The sequence below is a fragment of the Myotis brandtii genome, unplaced genomic scaffold (genome assembly GCF_000412655.1).
Source record: "Myotis brandtii unplaced genomic scaffold, ASM41265v1 scaffold589, whole genome shotgun sequence".
Lineage (NCBI taxonomy): Eukaryota > Metazoa > Chordata > Mammalia > Chiroptera > Vespertilionidae > Myotis > Myotis brandtii.
This window is the reverse complement of record NW_005370220.1, coordinates 2,324,552-2,330,551: the sequence shown is the minus strand read 5'-3', so window position 1 is coordinate 2,330,551 and position 6,000 is coordinate 2,324,552.

The window sequence follows — 6,000 nt, the reverse complement described above, 5'->3', positions numbered from 1 at the left end:
ATACGCCTCAAATACTACAGGACTGATTCTCAAACTTTAGCTTACATAAGAATCACATTGGAGTTCTGTTAAAACACACACCCAGGATTTCCGGTTCAGTAGGTGTTGGGTATGTCTGGAGAATTTGCCTATTGAACAAGTTCCCAGGTGAGGCTGATGGCTACTAAGCTGGGTATCACATTGAGAACCATTGTTCTAAAAGGCTTGTCTCAACGTTTAGCAATATCCTAAACATAGAAGCTGATAACTTTTCATCAAATTAAACCACAGGTATGATAAGGCAGAAATGACTGGTACAGACATACAGTGTAAGAAGTCACAATGGGTTGGGAATGATAAAAAACAATTTAGATGCCAGATTATGTTTCAGGCAGAAGGAGAGAAACCAGGGTGATCCCTGGCTCAGTGTCCAGAGCTGGGGTCACAGAGATGAGAGAGCATTTCCGAAAGATGCCAGACTGGTCATTTGGAGACATACTTACTGTTTCCATCTGTCTCGAGCAAGCAGACCCTGAAACTACTGTGGATTTCACAAGGAGGAAAAGTCTGCCAGTGTGATCAGGGGTGAAATTGGGGGGTGGGGGGGGAGTGAAGGAGAACAGTGGAGGAAGACTCCAGGAAGAACTTCATCTTGCACCTCTGGAAATACGTCTCCATTGGCTTCACTGACAGCCACCCCAAGGCTGCTGGGGAGGTGGGGGAGCTGATGGGAGATGAATGAGATGACGCTCTGGGAAGATTTCCCCGGCTCTCACTGGCTGGGTTTTAAAAGCCATTTCGGCAATTGTTCAGGGCTGTCAAATGTCTCTGTCAGATCGATAGGTTACTGTGGAATTTGCCCAGACTGTTGGCCAATCAAAATGTAAATTCCAGATAAATTTAATACATAAACCAACTTGTCTTCCTCAAGCCATTTTGAAAGTCATGAAAAGCAATCTGACTTTTCCTCATGACTGCCATACAGGAGACACATTTCTGCTGGTGTTAAGCATTTATTTGGCCTCAAAATTCATTGTGGGCCCAGGGATGGTGAGGGAAACGCAGGGTCTATGTGCATCTATGACCCCATCATCCATGTGCTTCAAAGGGGCCAGCAGGTCCAATTATTTGGGTGCCCTTTATGGGAAATAGACAAATTAACATGAATATCTGTGGTGTATGTATGCACATGAAAGTGTTAGATTTGCTCGTGGGATGTGTGATGAAAAAGTCATGAACTCCCTATTTATGTCTCCCAGGGGCAGTCTCATTTTCTAAAACATGCAAGTGCGTCTGGGTGCATGATTATGCGAATGCATGTTGCAACCTATCTTTTCCAACAAGAACCATAAATCGTTACATGGCAAGAAAAGATTTATAGCCCAGCCAGGATGGCTCCAGGCCCCATGGGAAAGTAAGCATTAGAGACATGTCCTAATTTTTCACGTTAAAAAAAAAAAGCCATAATGAGGAAATCATGTAAGCAAGAGGTATACAGCTTTAAACTCAGGAATGGCTAAAATAGCGACTTCGCATTGGATCATTTTCCCTGTGGTCCTTAGACTGCAGAAGACTTACATCCACGTGGCATTAGTTTATAAAACACTTTCACATCCACTCTGCCATTTGGTCCTTGCAAAGCACAGGAAGTGGCCAGGATGGCCCTCCCTTTATAGGTCAAGCACCTGAAGCTCAGGTAGGTGACATGACTTGACCACAGCTGTACAGTAAGGGGAGAGCCTAGATGTGAACCCAGGGGTGCAGAATATTCTCCATTGTACCTCAGGTACTTCCTCCCCTCCCCCATCCTACTCTGCCCTTTTATGTAATGCATTAGGTAGGCTTTTATATCAGTCTTTCATGGCTGCTACTATAACACATTACCACAAACTCGGTGGCTAAAGACAACAAAAATGTATTCTCTTACAGTTCTGAAATGGGTCTGCAGGTTCAAGTCATGTGCCGGCAGGGCTCCGCTCGTTCGGGAGGCTCTGGAAGAGAATCGATGTCCTTGCTTCTCCCAGCTCCCAGCTGCAGTCGTTGGCCCCTTCAGAGACTTCCAGTTGGTGGAGTCCTTCTCATGCTGCCATCTCTCCAGTGTTCTTCTTCTGCCTCCCTCTTCCACTTTTATGGACCCTTCTGATCACACTGGGTCCACCCAGATTCCAACACAGGGATAATCTCCCAATCTTAAGGTCAGCTGATTAGCAACTTAATTCCACGTACAACCTTAACTCCCTTTGGCCATGCAACCTGACATAGTCACAGATTCGGGAATTAAGACACAGACATCTTTGAGAGCCAGTATTCTGCACCCTATGGCCCTCCTGTTTTCTAACTTCTAATGGGTCCAGCCAGTGGGGTTGGGGGTGGGGGATGGAGGAGTGGGGCGGGCACTGGCAGGAGATCAGGGAGGGAAGAGAGGTCGGTCCAGGGTCCAGGTATTTATGCCCCCTGTTCTCTCCTTACTGTGCTGTATTTTTGCAGGAGCTGCATGAGTCTGTCCAGGCCACAGCTCTGCTAGGCAGTCCCCTCCTATGCGAAGGCTTCCTCTGGTTCCCACCCCATCCTTGTTCTATCAGGCCTGGGGTGGTAACTGCTTCCCTTGGTTGTTATCTCCTGGCTGCTTTATGGCCCTTGGTGGTGCCCTTAACCTTCCCCACACCTTTGTCAGCAACCCTCCCATTAAGCCATCTTCAATCACTCCTTTAAGTGTGGCAGCTGTTGCTTGCCAGGACCCTGGCTGATGGATGAAGCCAACACCTTCCAAGGTCAGCTCTTTCCCTTACACCACACTTGGCGGGATTAATGGGATGGCAACGAAGGCTACAGGATGAGGAAAGGCATGGTTCTATTTCAACCATAATTTCCTTCTTTCCCTTCCCGTCTAGGGCATACAATCGGGGCTAAACGGAGAGCAATGGCTACTGATAGTCTCACTTTAATTAATGGAAGGGGCCTGGTTTTGGAAGCGGGAGAGAGAATTCCCACTGGTTCAAAGTGGCTCAACAAATAAGGAGAAAAATGTACTCAATCCTTAGGTCTAGTGAACTCCAGCACTCAGAAACAGCCCCGTCGTCTGCTGAGCCTGGTCCCATTTCTCACTGGGCTCTGCAGCTAGCTGGCCTCGTGATGGGGATAAGTGCCAATACCCCCGGCCCACCATGAGCCCTGCCGCCTGGGCTCTCGTTCACTTCCCTGGTCTCATCTCCTACCACGTCCTCCCACCTCGCTCAGTCCACCTGAACCACCCTGGCCTCCTTTCCGTTCCTCAACCTGGAAAGTCTGTTCTCACCTGAGGCCTATGTCCTTGCCGTCTCTCTTCCTAAAACCCTCTGTTCTCAGAATCTTCAAATGGCTACTTCTTCGCGATATCGGGGTCTTTGCTCAAATGTCACCTCTGCAGGGAGTGCGTTCCTGACCAACCTAAACAGCAGCTCCATCATGAACCCCGTGTTTCTGCATAGCACTCAGCATCATCAGAAATTACCTTTAAACACTGCTTTATTTCCCATCATCCCCCAGTGGAATATATTCTCTGTGTCTTATTGCAATATCCCAGCCCCTAGAACTGTGACGGGTCCACAGTCAGAATTGTTATTTAATTCTTAAGTTTAATGATATTAGCTAACATTTACTCAAAACTTGTATGCCAAGGCACTGTTCTAACAGTCCTATGTGCATTTACTAATTGTAATTCTCTATAGCAACATTATGAGGTTAGTACTATTGTTATGCCCACTGTACAGGAGAGAAAACTGAGGCTCCCAAGAACTGTGAGTTTGACCATCCCCAGTTACAGATGGCAAAGCTGGCAAACAGCAGAGGAGGGTTCTGAACACCGGCAGTGGGCTGCAGAACCTCTGCTTTCATCACTGTACTCCACTCTCCGGCCCCTAAGCAAGGAGGTGCTTTGGGCTTTTCATGTATGTTTCTTGATACTCATTCTCCCCTTCATCCTCTTTGCACAATTGAATGTGACCTCTGACATAAATTTGGGCATCCATTCCTGACAGAATCTGTCTTTGCTATCTTCCTATTTCAAATGATATCACTTATGTTAGAATATTTATCAAATCATGTCAGAAACATGGGCTAACTTTCCAATTGATGACTCTTTAAGGTTGAAACTCTCACTCACATCTCTAGTGTCCAGCAGAGTACATATTAGGCACTCAGGAACTGATACATATATTAGACAGGCTGTATTTTAGACACTTAATAATTACTGAATAAATAAAGATACTTTATGACTTGTAAGCCATGTAGGTTGGTCCAAAGTTTTGATCATTTAGTGCCAAAGTTCCAAAGAACACTGGAATCAGAAAACTCAACAAGGAGAAGATGAGACAGGATGTGGCGAAAGCTCCATCGCGGAGCCTGATCTGACACCGGTGTCCACAGACAGGTCAGGGGATGAACATATGTCCAGAGAAAGTAGCTGCACTGGAACCACTGGATAAAGAAGGGGCAACGGTGGGGAAACACAGACAGGGAGTGAGATGTTGCTATGAACTCAGCAGCTTATCAAAGCTAAGTGGGGATCCCAGCCTTGGGCAGCACACACCTAGAACTTGAGCCTGGCCTTCCTTCTTCAGTCTCTCCTAGGTGTGCTATTTCCCACCTCCCAGCATTGGCTGCTTCTGCTGGTCCCACTGGTGGGTGCACACACCCTCTCTGATCACCTAACCAAACAGAGCAATTTATCCTCCAGAGTTTTCAAGAAGAAAGTTGCAAGTGTTAGGGATTAATTAGGAACTGTGAGTTCCATGGAATGGCCACTGGTTCTAAAGTGATGGCAGTTCAGAGCAACAGGGATGATGAAGAGGAACACTGAAAAGAGAAAGGGGAACGTTCTTGGTGGTTGTGTGACTCACACAGCTCCTTTGTTAGAGAGTTTGTTCATCAAAACAGTGGGTGACAAAAGCGAGGAGGATGAGTAAGGAGCCTGCAGGAGTCATAAAGCCTGAGCTGGTGGTAGAAAAATCATGGAGGAAATCAAACACAGGACTGGCTCAAGATGTTCAGATTTTATAACCCTGTAATCATCTAATTTAGTAACCATAACTACAATCCTAATGATAATAGTAAGGAATGGACTTTATTGGAAATCCTGCGAGAACTGTGGCTGCTAGCATGAAACATTCCACTCCTAGGAGTGGGCTCCCCTCACCATGGATCAATTGGTGTTGGACAACGGGAGGTGTCCTTGTCTTGGTTCTGCAGAGCGGGCTGAGGTGTCCATCCTGCATGGTCTAAAAAGGAAGCCTGACTCCCTCCTCCACCAGGCTGCTCGGTTCCATCCCACCACATTCCTGTCTTTCTGGCATCTTTGCCATCCAACACCTAAATTCATGATTTGGATGATATTCTGGATCGTTACTATGCACATTTCTCTCTCCTACCAAGGCGATTATGAACTCACAGAAAAGGAGAACTCCCCCCAGTGCCTTTAAAGCCCAGCAGCGACAGGGGTGGGCGCAGACCTGACCTTCCATGAATGCAGGTTAAGTTGAAGTAGAATAAACTTTGCCAAAAGGATTTGCAGAATGTTGACAGATGTTGTATAGGAGTGTGAGGCAGGAGCCAAGGGGGTGGCAGGCTTCCCTGGTCAAATCCTTTTGGGAAACACTGGGTTAAACAAAGTGTAACAGGATTCCTCCCTCCAGGGCTCCTCCGTGTCCCTGTGCTATGCAAATATGCACTAAGAATCTCTGAGAGGGGGCTTTCCTGGGCAGAATTTGCAAAACATATTTGTCAAAGAAGCCTTTATTTTACAGAGAAACTTAAAAGAGAAGTGCTCCACTGAAAACCCTTAGAAAGCATTGAGTTTAATTACAGATTTTTTAAAAAAAACTTTCAAGATTACTTTTTCCACGCCCCTCAGTGTCCTCATCTAAAATATAGGAATGATAATGTCACTGACCCCCAAAAGTTGTTATGAAGATTAAATAAATGAATATATGTAAAGGACTTAAAACAATAGATGATTACTATCAGCATTTTATAGGTGAAAATATC